Source organism: Lissotriton vulgaris, chromosome 2_1 (assembly GCF_964263255.1).
Source record: "Lissotriton vulgaris chromosome 2_1, aLisVul1.2, whole genome shotgun sequence".
In the NCBI taxonomy this organism is placed as follows: Eukaryota; Metazoa; Chordata; class Amphibia; order Caudata; family Salamandridae; genus Lissotriton; species Lissotriton vulgaris.
In genome coordinates, this window is record NC_141687.1 from 1278445674 (window position 1) to 1278467120 (window position 21447).

Genomic DNA, 21447 nt, shown 5'->3' on the forward strand with positions numbered 1-21447 from the left:
ACTGATTTGCATATGGCCATGTCTGAACTGGGGTGGCGGAGTGAGCTAAAGAATGGTGATGGATTAAACCCAGATCAGTTGACTAGAGGTGAGTGTTTGATTTGCTCAGAACGCTCCATCCATCATCCCCTTTTGTATCGCTTTGTTCGCCCTAAGTTGGCAGGGTATGCTCAGACGTGAGTCCCTTGCTTACTTTGCCACTGGATTCAAGCTAGCATGGCTGATGATGACTGAAATGCCAGAAACCGGTCCAAGGAGGCTTGTTTCCGGTCCAGGGAAGACATGGCTTTGGCAGTTCGGGCTGAACTGTTCCCATGAGGCACAGGGTCAGACTGATTTGCATATGGGCATGTCTGAACTGGGGTGGCGGAGTGAGCTAAAGAATGGTGATGGATTAAACCCAGATCAGTTGACTGGGGGTGAGTGTTTGATTTGCTCAAACGCTCCGTCCATCATCCCCTTTTGTATCGCTTTGTTCACCCTAAGTTGGCAGGGTATGCTCAGACGTGAGTCCCTTGCACACTTTGCCACTGGATTCAAGCTAGCCTGGCTGATGAAGGCTTAAATGCCAGAAACCGGTCCCCGGATGCTTGTTTCCGGTCCAGGGAAGACATGGCTTTTTGCAGTTCGGGCTGAACTGTTCCCATGAGGCACAGGGTCAGACTGATTTGCATATGGCCATGTCTGAACTGGGGTGGCGACGCGAGCTAAAGAATGGTGATGGATTAAACCCAGATCAGTTGACTGGGGGTGAGTGTTTGATTTGCTCAAACGCTCCGTCCATCATCCCCTTTTGTATCGCTTTGTCCGCCCTACGTTGGCAGGTTATTCTCAGACTTGAGTCCCTTGCTCACTTTGCCACTATATTCAAGCTAGCTTGGCTGATGGCGGCTGAAATGCCAGAAACCTGTCCCAGGAGGCTTGTTTCCGGTCCAGGGAAGACATGACTTTGGCAGTTCGGGCTGGACTGTTCCCATGAGGCACAGGGTCCGACTGATTTGCATATGGCCATGTCTGAACTGGGGTGGCGGAGGGAGCTAAAGAATGGTGTTGGATTAACCCCAGATCAGTTGACTGGGGGTGAGTGTTTGATTTTCTCAAGTGCTCCGTCCCTCATCCCTTATTGTATTGCTTTGTTGGCCCTACGTTGGCAGGGTATGCTCAGACGTGAGTCCCTTGTTCACTTTGCCACTGGATTCAAGCTAGCCTGGCTGATGACGGCTGAAATGCCTGAACCCGGTCCCTGGATGCTTGTTTCCGGTCCAGGGAAGACATGGCTTTGGCAGTTCGGGCTGGACTGTTCCCATGAGGCACAGGGTCCGACTGATTTGCATATGGCCATGTCTGAACTGGGGTGGTGGAGTGAGCTAAAGAATGGTGATGGATTAAACCCAGATCAGTTGACTGGAGGTGAGTGTTTGATTTGCTCAAACGCTCCGTCCATCATCCCCTTTTGTATCGCTTTGTTCGCCCTAAGTTGGCAGGGTATGCTCAGACGTGAGTCCCTTGCTCACTTTGCCACTATATTCAAGCTAGCTTGGCTGATGGCTGCTGAAATGCCAGAAACCTGTCCCAGGAGGTTTGTTTCCGGTCCAGGGAAGACATGGCTTTGGCAGTTCGGGCTGGACTGTTCCCATGAGGCACAGGGTCCGACTGATTTGCATATGGCCATGTCTGAACTGGGGTGGTGGAGTGAGCTAAAGAATGGTGATGGATTAAACCCAGATCAGTTGACTGGAGGTGAGTGTTTGATTTGCTCAAACGCTCCGTCCATCATCCCCTTTTGTATCGCTTTGTTCGCCCTAAGTTGGCAGGGTATGCTCAGACGTGAGTCCCTTGCTCACTTTGCCACTGGATTCAAGCTAGCCTGGCTGATGACGGCTGAAATGCCAGAAACCGGTCCCAGGATGCTTGTTTCCGGTCCAGGGAAGACATGGGTTTGGCAGTTCGGGCTGGACTGTTCCCATGAGGCACAGGGTCAGACTGATTTGTATATGGCCATGTCTGAACTGGGGTGGCGGAGTGAGCTAAAGAATGGTGATGGAGTAAACCCAGATCAGTTGACTGGGGGTGAGTGTTTGATTTGCTCAAACGCTCCGTCCATCATCCCCTTTTTTATCCCTTTGTTTGCCCTAAGTTGGCAGGGTATGCTCAGACGTGAGTCCCTTGCTCACTTTGCCACTAGATTCAAGCTAGCCTGGCTGATGACGGCTGAAATGCCAGAAACCGGTCCCAGGATGCTTGTTTCTGGTCCAGGGAAGACATGGCTTTGGCAGTTCGGGGGGCTGGACTGTTCCCATGAGGCACAGGGTCCGACTGATTTACATATGGACATGTCTGAACTGGGGTGGCGGAGTGAGCTAAAGAATGGTGATGGATTAAACCCAGATCAGTTGACTGGGGGTGAGTGTTTGATTTGCTCAAACGCTCCGTCCATCATCCCCTTTTGTACCTTTCCACTTGGCCGTTCCCTTGAGGCTCATATAAGGTTGTCGTAACATAACGAATATTGCAAAAAGAAAGAAAATCTGTCATATCACGCAAATTAAGTTGAACCCCATTATCAGAAATGAGAACTTCTGGGTAACCTTCTCTGGCAAAAACTACTTTTAAAAACAGAATGATACTTTCAGAGGTAGCATGAGTAACAAGTTCCACCTAAGGCCACTTGGAGTGGTAATCCACCATTACTAAGGCAAACCTACAGTCTTGAGGTAAGAAATTAAAAGGACCTGCAGTGTCCAACCCCACTTTTTGACATGGATAATCTGGCCATATAATGGAAATGAGGGGATCTGGGGCACATCTGAGCATTTTCTCGCTGTTTACAGACTCAGGACACTCTCTCACCATCCTGTCAACATATCTATCCACACCTGGCCAACAGAAAATGGACCTAATAAGCCTTTTCATCGAAGACATCCCTAAGTGGCTTTCTTGGCTTACAGCCAAAATATGACTGCAAAGAGACAAAGGTGGAATGCATTTACCCTGTCTAGAAATAAGGTCACCCTCTATGATGAGATCATCAGAGACTTTCCAAAAAGGAAATTAATCTTCTGAAACTTAATTTTTTCAGGGCCATCCAATTCTAGTATACTTAAAGACTTCACATAAAAGCATATCTTCACTCATAGCTTTTTTTCGCATTTCTTCAGAAATGGAATTTAATCTGCAGGGTATGACCTCGGAAATGTCTGCAACAACTTCTTCATCGCTACACACTTCATCATTATCATAGGGAAGTCTATCTAGATAAACAGTCCACAGTAACATTAACCTTCCCAGGAACATACTCAACCGCAAAACTGTATTCTTGTAATCTGGACATCAATCTGGCTATACGAGCAGTGGCATTAACACCTCCCCCAGGTGTCAAAATGGAGACTAAAGGCTTGTGATCTGTTCTTAAAACAAATCAAGCTCCCCAAATGTAATTCTGAAAATGTTCCACACCCCAAAAGCTCTCTTACAATCGCAGCGTAACGCCTCTCAGTAACATTAAGGGGTCCATTAGGATGGCGGGCGGAAACAGTCCGCCTGCCACCCTAACGGAGATCGGGACCGCCCGCCTAAAGGGCGGGGGTCCCGACAATGGCATTAGGACGCGCCAGCCACAGTGGCGGGCGCATTCCTCAAGTTAATATTGTGGCGGGCGGTGCTCACTGCACCGCCCACCACAATGTTAAAAAAAAACTGCACGCATCTGCATAACCGAGGCGGCAGGCACCGCGCGGTGCCTGCCGCTGCGATTATGCAAATGACCCCCCGTGTGCCACCCCCCTTTGCCCGTCACTCTGGGGGCCCACAGGGCCCCCCCCCCGAGTGAACACTGCATGCCTTTCCGTGGCGGCATTGCCGCCACGGAAAGGCATTGACAAATGCCTATTCTAATATGGCTGGCGGTGTCTGATAGACACCGCCACCATGTTCTCCCTTTTCCGCCCCGGCCGCTATGCGACCGGGGCGGAAAACAGGCGGGCGGTCTTTGTCACCGCTGCGGTCCCCTCCGCCATCGTAATATGGCGGGGGGGAATGCAGGGAAGGATGTCGGGCGGATTGCCTCCGCCAGGGTGGCGGTGGCCAGCGCTACCCTGGCGGAGGCAATCCGCCCGACATCCTAATGGGCCCCTTAGTGTGCAAGAGGCAAAAGCGACCTTCTACTCATCTCTTCCTGCACGCGGAGATAATACACACCCCAGGCCATATAGGCTGGCGTCAACAGTGATAATACAAGTTTTTCCAATACAAAAAGGTTTCAGAGTAGGAGCAGCTATAATTCCCTTCTTGATTCTATCAAATGCTTCTTGTTGCCTTACACCTCAAAGAATTTAAGCAATTTTCCTTGTGAATTCTCTTAGTGATTCCATTTTGGATGCAAAATTAATAATTAATTTGCTATAGTACTCACAGAGTCCTGAAGAGGAGAGAAGTTTGTCCTTGGAATCTGGGGCAGGTGCCTTTAAAATCACATCAACAAGAGATTTCTTGGGAACGACTCCCTCTTTAGATAGTGTGTGTCAAAGATATTCAACAGTTTCTCTGTACAGTTTGCACTTACTCTTCTTGTTCTTTGAGGATACTGCATACTTCTTTAAGATGTTCCATGTGTGTATCGACATTCGTGGAATAAATAAGGATCTCAACCTGGAAACATTTCACAAAAGATTGCATGTTCTTAAAAAGGTGCCACGTGGACCTCTGAAATACAGAGGATGCGGACGCCAATCCAAATGGCATCCTTTTAAATTGGAATAGACCTTGGGGTGTGATGAAGGCAGTCATGTGGTGTGACTCCTCGGCAAGTTCAATCTGGTGGTATGCAGACCTGAGGTCCAGAGTAGAGAATATAGTGGCACCACCAAGCATGCTTATCACTTCATTTATGTTAAGCAACAGGTGACAATCAACCAGAATATTTGCATTTAATGCTCTAAGGTCAATGCATATCCTCAAAGATTTATCAGGCTTTCATGCTAAAACTATCGGGGAAACCCACTGTGAAGAATCAATTTCTTCAATACCTCCTTCATCCAAAATGTCCTTTAGTGCTTTACCCAGCTCTTCCCTCACATTAATGGGAACATTACGGAGCTTCTGTTTAACAGGGAACACTCCTTGTTTAAGTTTAATTAAATGCATAAATCCTTTTTAACTTTCCTAAACTTACAGAAAACACTTCAGGTAATTATTTTTCTATGACACAAGGATCAACGCTATCTTCTTCCACCATGACGGGTTCTTTGTTACGGGGATTAGGAATGATCCCAAGTTTGTACTGGTCCCTCCACCCTAATACATTAGCTCTATTTGAGGTACTGGGTTTTTCAGAACCGGTACTGATCCGGTAACCCAGCGGTGTCAGGGATAACACCCGTAGACCTCGAGTACTTTCCTGATTCAGACCACAGAAACACGAGTCTTCTAGGTGAAATCAAGGATCAAATTTATTGGCTGCAACCAGGTAACAAGCGTCCTAGAAGTACAACAGCATGTATGTTCTCAGGAGACTGCTCAAATGTACAAAGCCTGGTCTCTTCTTTTATACATCTTTTTAGGCTTCAGGCAACATTCTTAAGTTTACGGTGCAAACATTCTAGAATTTACAGTGAGCTATTCACATATTTTCATTACAAGAGAAAAAGCAGAGTCTTGGTGACATGTATACATTTAGTGTGTCCAGTTCGTGATCAATTACCCGGCCAGGCCCAACATTTCCATCAGATATTGGTGTACCCTCAATAAAACTGGGCTCCTCCACATCATAAAGAAAAAGAGAAGAAAAGAGCAGAGCCAGGTGTGAGCAAGATTTGGGCAGGGTGTGTGTGCGATGTACGCAATTTATGGCCTGTTGTGTGTTGATGCTATCTCGTTCGGCCACTGGGAGAGGAACTGACCAAACAGGTTTGGCTTGGGGCGATGGCTTCAGCTTGACCAGGTCACAGGGAAGTCGATTAAGGTGTACGTGTCCTTGATATCAAATTCAGCTGCAGTTGCAAGCCTATGTGAAGGGCAACATGTAAGATGGATGCCAAAACGCAAAATGGCGGTCAAGGGTTCAGAAACGAAAATGGCGATTTCGTGGTGAAATCGTTACCTGATTGTGACGCAAATGCTTGTGCACAATGTACTAGTCATTATCGGTATTTTGGCATAAAAATCGTCAAAATACGACAAAGTTTATTTCACGGGTTCCAGAAATTTTCAGGAACTACAAACCCTACTTTTGCCCTAACATAGGCAATTAAACCTAATCTCATGCTAGTCTGAGTCCAGGTCGATATTCCTAAAGTCATTGAGATGTTGCTGCAGCATCATTCTGGTGCTTAGTTCGTTTTGTGACACAGGCTTCCTTACACATGATGTAGCACAGAGGCCACACATTGGAGGAGCGCACTGCACACATAGACAGAACAGGAAGAGAATGGCTAGAACAATCCCAACGACCATCAGAATTTTCCATCCCCAGCCAGATATCAGTTCCCAGAACCATCCCATGAGAGACCAATCTCCTTTATCTACATGAATCGATTCGGAAATCTTATGCAGTTTGGAGATGGCCTGGTACACTGTTGGAGCGTTATCTGGAATAAATATACAGCAACTCGATTGGATTAGCTTACATACCCCACCTCGATCTGCAAGAATGACATCTAATGCGACCCTGTTCTGAAGGGTCATGAGTCGGTCCGACTGAAGCTCAGCAGTCAGATTACTAAGGGCACCAGCCGTTTGGGTCACGGTGGATTCAACTACTCTTGTCAACTGGCGAATGTTCCTACTTTTCACCATGGGCCCCCAAAATGGCAGAAAACCTTTCGCGAAATCGCCAAACTCTTGTTCCGCGGTGTCGTCTTTACTCACAACACCCCTAACTATCCTTGTTTATGGTAATCTGCCGCGGCCGTGTAGGTGGGTGGCAGCAGGAACGAGATGAAACATGTGCCCGAGAAGTCAGGGGGCAGCCATGTGTATGCTCTATCTTGAGAGATGAAATACGTGCCCTTAGCTGCTGAAAATGAGGGGGAGGTCTGAGACGGGTAGACATATGTTTCGGTACAGACACTATTCCCTAGCTGAGCTCTGGGATTTTTGCCGTTTCCTTGCAGACATAGGTGACCTTGGTGGGGCACTATCTAGATTGGGGTGGATTTCTTTGCTTGCTGGCTCTCACTTAAAAAAATTCCATACTTTGTTACATTCCATCTACGGTAGGCTTCTAGTTCGTCTCGGGGAGAATTCTATATGTGTCAATATTTTGGCTCATATTTCTGATCCCCACTAGTAATGCCCCGTTGACTGAAGTGCTCCCTGTGGAACGTGGGGAATATGGTTCGAGGGAGAATAAAAACAACGTTTGAAATGCCCACAAAGATCCGTAGTAACTAAAAGGTAGGACAAAATACGGGATACCCTTATCAGTCGTGTGTGGAATGAGTCCACATACCCAGCAATTTGTTGTGTTTATTACAACCTGGTGCTGGTGAAGAAGTTAAATGAATGAGTTATTAATAAACTCCAATCTCCTAGCTGACTCATGTTCAGGAAGGGGTTGAAAAGAATGTGCAGAAACAGTAGGAGGAGATATGGGCGATGTAGTCGGGGCAAAGGACACTTGTAAAGAAAACAGTGTGTAACCTATTAAAAACATCATTGTACTTAGTAATAGGAAAATGCATAATAATAGAAAACTTTTTCTTGTCACCAATCCACATATTTTCGTTTTAAAATTTACAGTTTTGGCAGGTCTCTCCATGTTGAAAAACTCCATCCTCTATGTTGCTGCCCGCGGTGGGAGGTTGTTTCTGTCAAGGAGGGCCTCTGTTCAGTCCAGGGTAATTCCCTTAGACCAACCAGAACTGTAGACCTAATCGTCTCCAGCTGCGCTCCAAAGACTGCGTCAACCGCGGCCCTAGCAGCAGAACCCGGATGGCGGTTCGAAAAAACAAAAATGAGCAAGTTTCTCGGGTGGAGAGAGCTGCGTTTTCAAAAATAGTTCTTAAAGGGAAAAAATGCTTATTAGTTTATTTTTTATTAGTTCGTATTTCTCGGCCTCAGATTATACCGTTGCTTTCCCGGTATTGTATGATCTTGAAACAGAGCTTCAGGTTCTGAAGTATCCAATCGAGCTGATGATGGCACGGCTGCTTGTAGCAAATTGTCACTTTCTGTCTCTGTAATTGTTCCTTTTACACGAGCATCACTGAAAGGAATGAATCTTGGTACGGATTCTGTCTCTGAGTCAGCGATACCCTCCTGGACCCACCGGTCATAAGGCAAAGGCAGCGGGACCCGTTTAGTGTGGGTCCCGTGTATCCAATGTTTTTTTCCCTCCACTCGGACGGCAGATCTCGTCGAGAGAAGGACCAAATGAGGACCGGTCCACAGGGGCTGGTCGTTTCTTGTCCTTTGGAAATTTTTCACGAGGACATATGTTCCAGGATCAATAGGGTGTCCTGGAGTTTCAGAGGCTTGAGGCAGTGAGTTGTGAACCTGTTGGTGTAAAACACGCAATTTAGCCGTCAAATCATACAAGTAGTCAAGCAAAACAGGATACTCTATTTCGCTAAATTTGGTGGGTCTGGGTACTCCCCATATGTTGGCCGGACGGCCAAAAACAATTTCATAAGGGCTAAGTTTTACTCTGGAATGCACTGTCATTCTGGTGGATAGGAGCGCTAAGGGCAGAGCATCAGGCCATTTAAGACCAGTGCTCTCTTGGATCTTGGCTAGTTTTAGTTTTAGGGTGCCTTTGTAGCATTCTACTAATCCAGCTGATTGGGGGTGGTTTGCAGCGTGAAACTTTTGTCGGATGCCTAGCCCTTCACACACTACTTTCATCACTCGTCCCACAAATTCACTCCCGTTGTCACTCCAGACCATTCTAGGCATTCCAAACCTAGGGAAGAATTCTTTTACAAGGGCTTTCGCTGTGGACAAGGCAGTGTTGTCCTTTAGGAGAAGGAGCAAACAACAACGAGTACGTATTTTAAGTTGTTGCACCTCTCCATGTGTATGAAATCTAGCTGCAAAACCTCGAACGGATACGTAGGAGGTTCAAAATGACCAGCTGGAGTTGGGGTTCCCTTGCCAGGATTGTGTTTCAGACATATCATGCAATGTTTAACTACATTCTCCGCACACTTAGGTATTCCAGCATTCTGCCATACCGGGGCCAACAACTTGCACATTCCTTTCACACTGATATGGGCCATTCCATGGGCCATTGTAACAACTGCAGGCATGTACGCATCTGGTAGCAACCATCTCTGATGCTCTGACAATTCGACCCAACAACCATTTGCATCCATTCTGCCCGTACTTTCTTTCCACATGTTCAACTCTTCCTCTGTAGCCTCAGATTGAATCGATTTCACACTCTCTATTGTGTCCTCACACATTCCAACATCACCTATCCATCTGGCAGGGCCTGCAACATGCATTCGGCTCGTTACATTTCCTGCTGTTTCTTTCGCGACTTCGTCAGCAAACGCATTTCCACGACCAACATCGTCAGTCACCCTCTTGTGAGCGCTACATTTTACAATCGCCACTTGCAGAGGCAAAGTCAGTGATTCAAGAAGCTCATTCACCAACTGACCATGCTGGATCTTTGTGCCATGCGACGTCAGGAACCCACGTTCACGCCACAATCGTCCAAAACTATGGGCCACACCAAACGCATACTGACTGTCCGTGTACACATTCACTTTCATTCCTTTCGACAACACACACGCTCTTGTAAGTGCAACCAATTCCGCAGCCTGAGCTGAGTTAAATGGAATACGTGCACTTTCAACGACTGTATGCAAGGTCGTGACAGCATCTGCTGCAGTCGTGTCACCATTCGGAAGCTTGAAGCATGAACCATCCACCCATAAGGTACCATCACATTCAGCAAGAGGAGTATCTTGGAGGTCTATTCTCCCTTTTGTTTCTTCTTCTGTTCTAAGAAAACAGTCATGCTGTTCCTCAGCATTCTCGGTCTCAACTGGGATTGGCAGTAATGTGGCGGGGTTTAGTGTACCGCATCTTTTGATGTGAACATGGCTCGCTAACAAAGTTAGTTCGTAACCAGACAATCGAGCACTAGTTAAGTGCTGTGTCTTGGTTTTGTTCAATAGCGTGTCCACTGCGTGTGGAACCATAACCACTAAGGTGTTATTCATCACCAAACCAGCAGACTGTCGAATAGAAACAGCTGCTGCGGCTGTGGCTCTCAGACAACTCGGCAATGCCCTAGCTACCGGATCCAAAGTCGACGAAAAATATGCACATGGACGCTGCTTATCTCCAAACAACTGTGTCAACACTGATAATGCACAACCCTCTTGCTCATGGACATATAATGTAAAGGGCTTACTGTAGTTGGGGGTACCCAACACAGGAGCCGAACATAATACTGTGCGCAATTCAGAGAAACTTTTCTGACACTCTTCGGACCAAGGCACGGGATTGGGTGTATCTTTACATGTTAATGCCACCAATGGTTTGGCCAGTAAAGAAAAATTTGGAATCCACTGTCTACAGTACGATGTAATACCCAAGAAAGCACGCACTTCTCTCTGTGTTTTTGGCACACTTAATTTTGCTATTGCCTGGATTCTTTCTGGGGTCAGTTTCCTTCCCTCCTTCGATAAGAGATGACCTAAGTAGGTCACTTCTTGTCGACAATATTGTAATTTAGACAGGGACACCTTGTGATGCAGATCACACAAATGACGCAACAATGACAACGTGGCTTTTTTACATATTTCCTTAGAGTCTGCAGCGATAAGCAAGTCGTCGACATACTGAATGAGGGTAGCACCTTCAGGTAAAACAATCGTATCAAGCTGTGTTTTTAGAGCTTGACTATATATTGATGGACTTTAACAGTAGCCCTGGGGAGCGCGCTTAAAGCGGAAACTTCGTCCTCCTAAACTGAAGCCAAAAATATCCCTACTTTCTTCAGCAATTGGGATGCTGAAGAAAGCATTCTTCAAATCAATCACCGAGAACCACGTTGCAGAGGCTGGAATCATAGTCAACAGGGCAGTAATGTCAGGAACAACTGGAAATTGTGGCACTACTATTTTATTCACCTCTCTAAGGTCAATCACAAATCTGTACACAGGTGGCTGAGATGGGTTAGTTCATTTCAAAACAGGCAGAACAGGACTATTGCAAACGTTGCCTCTTGTCTCTTCAATCACATCTTTTTCAATCAAATCGTGAATGATCGCTAATAACGCTTTCTCACCTTCACTGGAGATCTTGTATTGGGGAATGCGAGGCATTCTAACATTGGCTCTCAATGTTACATCATATGGTGGTATTTCCAAGAGACCCACATAGTTAGGACCAGTAGCCCAAAGAATATTAGGTAGAGACAGCAATTCTGCCGGGATTTTATCTTTCGACAAATACATCGGAGAAACCACTTTCTTACCTAGTGTAAGTTGTACTCCCGAGGGAGAGCAGTACAGAGTCGCATACAATCTTTTTAGGAGGTCTAATCCCAACAAATTTTCACCACAACCTGTTGTCAAAATAAGAGGTGCTTCCAATTCACAAGGACCAACAGACAGGGACATAGGACATGAAATCGGGTTCCTAACCGGGGCGCCAGAAAAACCTACAGAAACATTCATTTCGCCAGACAAAGGTGCGCCAGGGAGTTTTGAGTGCATCATAGAACTCTTTGTAGCACCAGTATCCAACAGAAAAGGTTCAGACACACCTGATGTAATCACCTCAACATATGGCCCACTCTGATCTACTGGAACTGAAACAACTCCCTCTCTTTGTCCATGGCTGTCCTAGCAATCATTGCCTCCGGTCCACTCATCTTCTGCATAATAATCATCAGCATAATACTGAGCTGTCCTACCAGATGTGTTATTCTGCTGGTCAAACTTATTCATAGAATCCTGAGGCGGAAAGGAGCGTGCATTCTGAGGGACGTTTCCACGTCCTCTACCTCTAGGTGTTTGCTGAACACCCCTACCTCTTGTACCAGGAACACCATTCATGCGTTGTTATAAAACGGGACAGTTATTCTTATAATGACCCTCTTCTTTGCAATACGCACATTGATTGGGCCCATATGGTAAACGTTGTTGGGGAAACTCTTTTCTTTGCGAGTTCCCCGAATACTGTTGAGGCTGCTGGTAATTATTCTGATAGTTATTTTGACTACCATTATTCTGACCATTACCGCCACGTGGCGGATATGCTTGCTGTAATAAGACCTTCGTTTTCAACTCCTTAGTTTTCTTTTCTGCTCTATCTTTCTCATCTTTGTCTCTATTTTCGTAATATTGCGCAGTAGCCAATATCTGTGCTGAAGAGGAAACTGCCCATGAACTCTCTGAATCCTTCAACTTCTTACACAACTCTGGAAGCAGATTGTGCACAAATTTATCGACGAACAGTCGCTGACCACCTTCTGTGCTCATATCTTGACCACTGTGGTCAACAAACGTTTCTTCAAACCTGGTGAAGAAATCAGACACCGTTTCATCTTTCTTCTGCTTACACGCAGTCAACTTATCCCAATTTACACGCAACGCAGGCATCATCGTCTTCATGTAATCGATGATTTTACTAGGGAGCTCACTAATCAAATCTTCGGGCTTGGCGCCGCCTACTTGCCTATTGTCAGCATCTCTAAGGTTAACCCATGTATAACCTAATTCAACCACATGATCTGTATGATGAATCTTACTCCAAATAGGTTGTGGAACAACATTGCCAAACAACATGTCGATGTCTGCCAAATTCATAATATACGAACCCACAGTCTGAGTCAACTCTTTATAGTACCCTGCTGGGTTTTTGCGTGGATCAGGCAAAGACTGCTTAATTGCTAACACTTCTGCACATTTCCAGGGGACATGCACCTAAACACGTTGGAAATGAGCCGGTACAGCTGGTGGATTATTGGCCGGACCAGCGGCCACTGCTTCCTTCCATACAGGAGGAACCTCTCTCATTGGGTACTGTCCTTTTCTCTTAACGGATGAATCTTGTTCAAACAATGACTGAGAAACACCCTCATTCCTAAATGACAGTAATGTTGCAACTGCTTTGTCTACATCGGAACCCACAATCGTACCTTTTGCAAACTCAAACCGGACGTGACACAACTCAGACGGAATGGGCTTCAAATCATTTTCCTCCAAATCCTCATAAAGAAAAGTACACATTGTATCAAAGACGTACCTCTGCTTCGGTGCTTCCCATTGGCGGAAAACATCCATAACAGACTCTAAGTCATATCTTGCGGGGTCGTTAATCCATTTACCCGCAAGACGATCTAATATTTCTTTCTCTCTAGAATCAGGCAGTTGACTACGTAACTGCGTGCGTTCCAAATCAGGGGTCGTACTATGTGACCCAAAGAAAGGAGAGAAAAGACTAGCAACAGTGTTTGTCATTCTCTGTCGAACCGAAGGAGAAGTCGACAGGACAGGAGATAAAGCAGATTGAGAAGAAGCTAAAGCAGAAGCGGTAGCAGAGGAGGTGGCAAGAACAGGTGAATAAGTCGCAGGAGGTAGAGACGGAGCAGGTAGCAAAGTTGGTGGCCCTTGAGAAGGCTGCACGGGAGGAACAGGAGCCAGCTGAAGAGTAGCTGGTGGGTGCTGTGAAGGAACAGGAGGCACAACAACCATGGGTTGTATAACTAGAGGTTGTGGAGGTGTGGTAGCATTTTGCGCATATGGGGGTGGTGAACTTAACAAATGCGACATTAGGGGATCTTTTTCGAGCTCTTTTGCTGCTTCTTGCTGAAGAGGCGGCAAAACTGGATAACATTTATCTATTACCATTTTACGTTGCCTGTGCAACTGCTCGCTCATCAGTTCTTCTTCATTGTCTTTATGCTGCCTGGCAGCTTGCATTATCGAAATACCCCTTTCTCTCTTAATTCTCTTCTCTAATTTAAATTCTTTTTGTTTGGCCTCCTTACGCCATAGGCGGAAAGACTCAAACATTGCCGGCCGGGCTTTCCTCTTGAAAAGTTTAACTTCGAGATTATCTAGGATTTCCGTATCAAAACTACCATATTGGGGCCATTTTAAAACACCATCCTTTCTGGTGTATTTGATCCACACTTCATTGTATATGATGGGGCCTACCCCATGTTTCACATAAAGTTCATATGTTGGAGTTCCAATCGGAGGAACCGGACACGAGTCCTCCAATCGGGAATCCCTATTATTACAACCAAGGCAAAACAAATTTCCAAGTCTGCTAAGACCAGGCATCTTTGCTCACTAGTCTAGCTCCAAACTTCAAAGGATTATCGATTACGATATTTCTCATGAATACACGAGTCCTTCGGTTTTGGTGCTTGCAAGTACCAATACAAAACGGTCCAAAAGGGACACCAAACAAACTAAGGACTGGGAGGCGCTCCACTTATACTTAACTGAAATATCGATGACGTCACCAGAAGACTCGTCTATCGTTTCGCTCTACCAAACATCAAGGGTCCAAATCAGGGCGCCAGTCAGGGCAGCAGTCCTTCGTATCCGTCGGGACGCGGAGAACCTCGCAGCAAAGACCTTCGGAACCACGTCGACATGCAGGGGTCGCTGAAGTGGCTGGCCTTCCTCCGGAATTTCCACACGAAGCTCCTCACGAACCTCTGGCTTGGACCGGTACCGCTGATACCGCCCTACGTTGGGCGCCAACTGAGGTACTGGGTTTTTCAGAACCGGTACTGATCCGGTAACCCAGCGGTGTCAGGGAAAACACCCGTAGACCTCGAATACTTTCCTGATTCAGACCACAGAAACACGAGTCTTCTAGGTGAAATCAAGGATCAAATTTATTGGCTGCAACCAGGTAACAAGCGTCCTAGAAGTACAACAGCATGTATGTTCTCAGGAGACTGCTCAAATGTACAAAGCCTGGTCTCTTCTTTTATACATCTTTTTAGGCGTCAGGCAACATTCTTAAGTTTACGGTGCAAACATTCTAGAATTTACAGTGAGCTATTCACATATTTTCATTACAAGAGAAAAAGCAGAGTCATGGTGACATGTATACATTTAGTGTGTCCAGTTCGTGATCAATTACCCGGCCAGGCCCAACATTTCCATCAGATATCGGTGTACCCTCAATAAAACTGGGCTCCTCCTCATCATAAAGAAAAAGAGAAGAAAAGAGCAGAGCCAGGTGTGAGCAAGATTTGGGCAGGGTGTGTGTGCGATGTACGCGATTTATGGCCTGTTGTGTGTTGATGCTATCTCGTTCGGCCACTGGGAGAGGAACTGACCAAACAGGTTTGGCTTGGGGCGATGGCTTCAGCTTGACCAGGTCACAGGGAAGTCGATTAAGGTGTACGTGTCCTTGATATCAAATTCAGCTGCAGTTGCAAGCCTATGTGAAGGGCAACATGTAAGATGGATGCCAAAACGCAAAATGGCGGTCAAGGGTTCAGAAACGAAAATGGCGATTTCGTGGTGAAATCGTTACCTGATTGTGATCAAATGCTTGTGCACAATGTACTAATCATTATCGGTATTTTGGCATAAAAATCGTCAAAATACAACATAGTTTATTTCACGGGTTCCAGAAATTTTCAGGAACTACACATTCTTGGCCACATATAATTTAATGAAAGCAGACCATTCTTTAAAATGAATGTCTGAAGCAACATACCCCACAAAATCAATGTTGGACCCATCAAAACCTTGAGCTTCTGTGTCAGGTTGGCATAGGCTATTAACAGATATAGCACAACCTAATTTATCATTGAAATAATTTTCTGTGATTATCGACTAAGGAGATCCTGAGTCTGCCATGAGCTCCATATTTTCATTTAAAAATGTAGCAACACATTTGGGTGAAATCCAACTCTCCCCTTCAAGGGCACATATATTGAGTACAGAAACAACAATACCTCTCTCTACTACTTGTCTTCATTGACAGATGGAGTACATGTTATACAAGAAACTTCACTACTTTTAGTGGGTAAATTCCTATTTTTGTTAAAAATTCTCTTCTTGTCATCCCTACAAGCTCTGGTAAAATGTCCTACTCTACCACATTCGATACATTCTTTACTGATGGCGGGACAAAACTTAAACGAAGCTACATGGTTGGCGCTACCACACCTAAAACATATTACACTCTTGTCATCACTTTTAGCTCCCAAAGGATGTTTAACTGGGTTATTGCTAGAACTGTTCATGGCGCAAACTTCATCAGCAATTTTGTTGTTTTTATCACCTTTGGTATTAACCTCTTCAATAGTCTTCATCCACTTTTTGGACTGTTCAAACGCTTTAGCAGTTGCTGTGGTGCCATGTAAGTTAGGATTACATAGATTCCATAACTGCTCTTGCGTTTTTGTTTCTGACATTCACAATTATTTGATCTCTAATCATTTCATCTGAAATAATACCAAAATTACACAAAATTACTAATGTCCGAAGGGCTGTTAAGAAATCATCAAATGATTCAGAGTCTCTCTGTGATCTAGTATAAAAATGTATATCTATTTAAAGCTATGCTGGTGGTGGGATTAAATCGTGTTTCCATACGTAATAATGCTTCATCAAAGGTGCTGAGTTCGCATTGTATACAGGAAGAGTTCTGAAAATGGCTTGACCTTCCGACCCTAAACAATGAAGAAAAATATTTTTATTTCTTTCATTCCCCATTCTGTCACCATTAATAGCTTTCATGTATGTTAAAAACTCCTTCTTCCATCTGGCCCAAGTAATAGGAGAGTCCCCTTTACATTGAAGAAATTTGGCAGGTGCTTCAAACCGCATGTTAAATGTCGGTATTGATTAAAGAAAGATATGTTGTAATAATAATATCAACAACCTGAAAGAGATACTTAACCAACAGAGGCAAGAACAAAAGGTTTACAACAGTCAATAAATTATGAAAAGCTGTGCACATCACTGAGGTGTGCAATCAAAAATAAATATAACTGGACAGTACCTTGGTATAGTGTCTTTAAAATGAGAAGTTAATTAATTTAAACATCCTTTATCTTTTAAAATGTTGCACCAAATCTTGATGCCCTGTTTTGCGCATTGACGTTGAAGAATTCACGTTATGTTAATACGTGGGAGTTTCACAACCAAGTAGTGTGATGATGCTTACAACTTTGGATATCCAAGATGGCGTCACGTTACGCTAGTACGTGGAAACATCACTTCCACGTAGCGTGATGATGCACGCAGCTTGGTATACAGCTTCTCGCACAGAGTATTGACGTGGCTGTGTCTCCTAGATGATTTCGCGAGGTAGGCAGCAATGATGCGGCTCCGTGTGATTGCATCTTCAAATCCCAGGTAAACGCAAAGCACACAAAGAATTGTCACAGCTTTGGCAGCACGTTCGCGTGGTGTAACGGCCAGTTCTTCAGACACGCAAAGGCATTAAATATGGCAAAATTGTTTAAATATCATATCTTCCAAGAAAAGACTTTGTGTAAAATCAGACTAAAACAGTGGAATTAATCAAATCGAGAGCATCCAATAGAGTAATCCAAAAGTATCTTAGACAGTGAAATAGTCCAGTAGAATAAGAGTTCAAAATTCCAGACAAATTGTACCGCTCCTGTGCCCCAAAAAGTAGCTGGTACACTGTAGCTCGTTGCCAATGTAAAGTTTCAAAATAAATAGATGCAGGAATCCAATAAAAAGTTGATAACTGTTTAATGCTAGGGCACAGTACTCCTTAGGCAAAGTCCAGGAGCAGAATGAATTTGAGATTCCAGATCTAACTGTAATCACCAGTAACAGCAGGCAGGTGCAGATGTCAAATGTATACTACGACATTTAAAGGGGGAGGGATACAAAGAATAAAAGAGATAACAATAAAACAAAATATTTAGTAACTCACATATCTGTTCAAACAAAAAACATAACAGATTAAGCAATATAAAAAATCATTAATTACATCATACACCAACACCCCACGATCATATATTGCTTTACACAATCCACCAAACCTCCTTCATACCAGCATAGACCTACCATCATATTACGACACAATCACAACCATACAATCCAACCTTATATCTGACTGCAAAAGCATCATTATATGAGCACACAAATAACCATGTATGACTACGCGCTACATCACACAATGGTACATAAACATCATCAAATGGTCACAAAACCAGAAAACATACCCACACAAACAAAACACATGCCATTAGGTGCCAACAAGTGTCTTCTTACAGCCAAACATACATAGTAATACACACAACATCCAATACACACTATTGTATGCAAAGATGTGTCTGACATACATCCTCACAGCCATTCGCTAATGGTATACAGTCTAGGTACTCGCAAACATTTTCCAGGGGCTCAAAAAGTTTGGCATGGCTTGTGACCAAGAGCCGCATTGATGGCTGCAGGGTGGCAGGTGCTATCCATGTATAACATCAGCCCAGGCCACTCAGACGGTGGATATAAGAACCGACTTATCTCTTAGTTCACAATTTGCATTGTTGCCAGGGTTGGGGGAAGCATTAATGTTTCTCAATTAATGTTTACAAGCTATCAAAAAAGAAATGACTTCTCAATTCACTGATATACTAAGGTGAAACACTTTTGCATGTTAAAGAAATGCACTTTTTGGAATTTTTGTAGAGGCTTTTGCATTTTTTTTCATGTTTGTTGCAAAATGTCTTTTAAAAAGAACGTGTTCCTAAAGTTAAGTGGTGCAGTACACCTTTACTTCTTTTCTTTTACTTTAGTTAATAAGTTAGTGTGGTTGGAAATAAATGCTTGCCCCTTTAAATTAACATCTTAATATTTGTGCTCCCTCTAGTAAACAGCAGCCCAGTACTGCTGTTCCCCATGGGGCCACATGTAAAGGTCAGGAGGGCAGCTTGCGGCCCTCGGCGGACTTTGCGTATCACTGGTATACAGTGAGAATGCAAGCACTTAATCACACAACCATGCATCCTTTTACATATTTACAAACATAATAAAGGATTGGCTCAGACACATCACATTGCATGCTTAGACAAGTAATAACCGATAACATAGGCACCATCATTTACCTTCAAGCCACAACTGTACGCAAAAGAAGGTATTATACATCTAAACAAACAAATCATACACACACACACCTCTATTGACATATACTCCCACATCACAATTATACAGCAAAGTGCCAACCATCATGCACCCACACAACCACCATTTTTCAATGCATGACAGTACATCGTATTATTACAGAATCATTCACATTATAGAACAAGCCCTATTAAATAATATTAGATGGGAATTGCGTACAGTGCTGTGGCGTAGAGCGGAGTGGCATAGAGTGGCGTGTTATAGAGTGGTATAGCGTAGAGTTGAGTGGCGTTGAGTGACATATAGTGGATTGGCGCACAGTTGAGAGGCATATGACATAGTGGCGTAGAGTTAGGTAGTATAGAGTTGAACAGCGTTGAGTGGAGTGGCACAGAGTAGAGTGATGTACAGTGGAGTGGCATAGAGTGTTGTTTCATAGAGTGGAACGGCGTAGAGTGGAGTGGCATATAGTGGAGTGGCGTAGAGTGGAATTGCATGGAATGGAGTGGCATACAGTAGAGTGGTGTAGAGTGGAGTGGCATAGAGTGTAATAGCGTCGAGTGGAGTAGCATTGAGAGGAGTGGCATAGTGTGGATTGGCATCGAATGGAGTGGTGTAGCGTGGAATAGTGTAGAGTGCAGTGGCGTAACTTGAAGTGGCGTAGAATTAAATAGCATACTGTGTTGTGGCGTAGAGTGGAGTGCGATAAAGTGGAATACCGTAGCGTGTAGTAGTAAGGAGAGGAGTGGCCTAGAGTAGAGTGGTGTAGAGTGGAATAGCGTACAATGGAGTGGCATAGAGTGGAGTGATGTAGAGTGGAGTGGTGTGGAGTGGAGTGCAATAGAGTGGATTGACGTAGAGTGGAATAGCATGCAGTGTCATGGCGTGGAGTGGAGTGGCCTAAAGCAAAGTGTTGTATAGTAGAGTGGTGTTGAGTTGAGTGGTATAGAGTGGAGTGGCATAGAATGAAGTGCCATAGAGTGGAGTGGTATAGAGTGGAATAGCATAGAGTGGAGTGGCGTAGAGTGGAGTGATGTACTGTGAAGTGGCATAGAGTGCAGTGGCGTAGAACAGAATAGCGTAGAGTGGAGTGGCATATAGTGGAGTGGCATAGAGTGTAATAGCATAGAGTGGAGTGGCATACAGTAGAGTGGGGTAGAGTGCAGTGGCATAGAGTTGGATAGAGTAGAGTGTAGTAGCATTGAGAGGAGTGGCGTAGAGTGGATTGACATAGAGTGGAGTTGTGTAGAGTGGATTAGCGTATTGTGTTGTGATGTACAGTGGAGTAACCCAAAGTGGAGTGGTGTAGAGTATTTATTTTATGTGTAGAGTTTTATATAGCGCTAGCTAGACCCGGAGATATCAGAGCGCTTTATATGAGGGTCAGCGTGTTACAAGTTACAAAATTACATCAGTTACAGGAGCAAAGTATAACATAGGAGAAAAACAGTGAATGCACAATAACATGGGTTATTAGCGCATAGCATAGCCAAGAATCACGTAAAATGGGATATTGAAGGTAGTGGGGAATGGTAAAATGGGGTAAGGAATGCATAATTGGGTCAGGCAGACCGGCAAGAGGGAAAGTACTTACAAAACAGTCACAGTAAAAGACATACAAAAGGGCTGGAGGCGAACAATCATAAACATCCTGTGAATCAATGATAGTATAAGATGGGGGGGGAGTAGGAGACCAAAGGGATGGAACAGACAGGCAAACAAGGAGCAGTCTAGCAACAATGAGAGTAGGTCGAAACCGCAAAGATAGAAGACCCAGGCAATGTGAACCGACAACATCAACCCAAAATTGCGAAACACACAAAAATCCAAGAGGAAAACCACCAGGAAGCAGACTCGAAGGCCTCACGTAGGGTCAGGTGGGGCAGGCAGCCACATGACCACGGAGGAGGAGGGCAGGGCACCACCAATTACAAAGCAGGTTGTCGATGTACACACACCTGGGGCTCCAGGGGCAGCAGCATCCCATTCAGAATGCCGCAAAGACAGGGGAAAGTCAGATTTGGGCACCAGGCAACAGCCCTGGAGAGGTGGAGACAGCAGTGGGGACCAGGAGGGCACGCCTCCCCAAAACTCAAGAAGCAAAAGAAGCCCGGGGGCACTGGTCAGCAGCGCCACAGTACTCACCGCCACTGAACCCCCGCTAGCAGAAGCAAGACTCATGCATCTCCGTCGTCGCTAGGGAGGGGGTGCAAGAGGACAGGCAACCTCAGCAAAACCCAGAGGGTAGGGGACTACTGGGAGGGGAGATCCCCAGCCGATCACCTTCTCAGGCACCCAGACCTACTCCACCAGTCATTAGCCGTTGAAATGGCTCCGCCGCCAGCAGATCCTCTGCAACTCGCCGGAAGACGGGGGAGGAGAGGAAAAAACAGCTGAGAGACGA

The 21447-nt window shown here is 45.0% G+C and overlaps 1 protein-coding gene across 2 annotated transcripts in view; it reads left to right on the top strand.

Annotated features, from left to right (window-relative positions):
* Positions 1 to 21447, top strand: part of SCN4B (sodium voltage-gated channel beta subunit 4) — a 413320-nt gene that overhangs the window by 165776 nt on the left and 226097 nt on the right. The gene's annotated exons all lie outside the window — the stretch shown is intronic.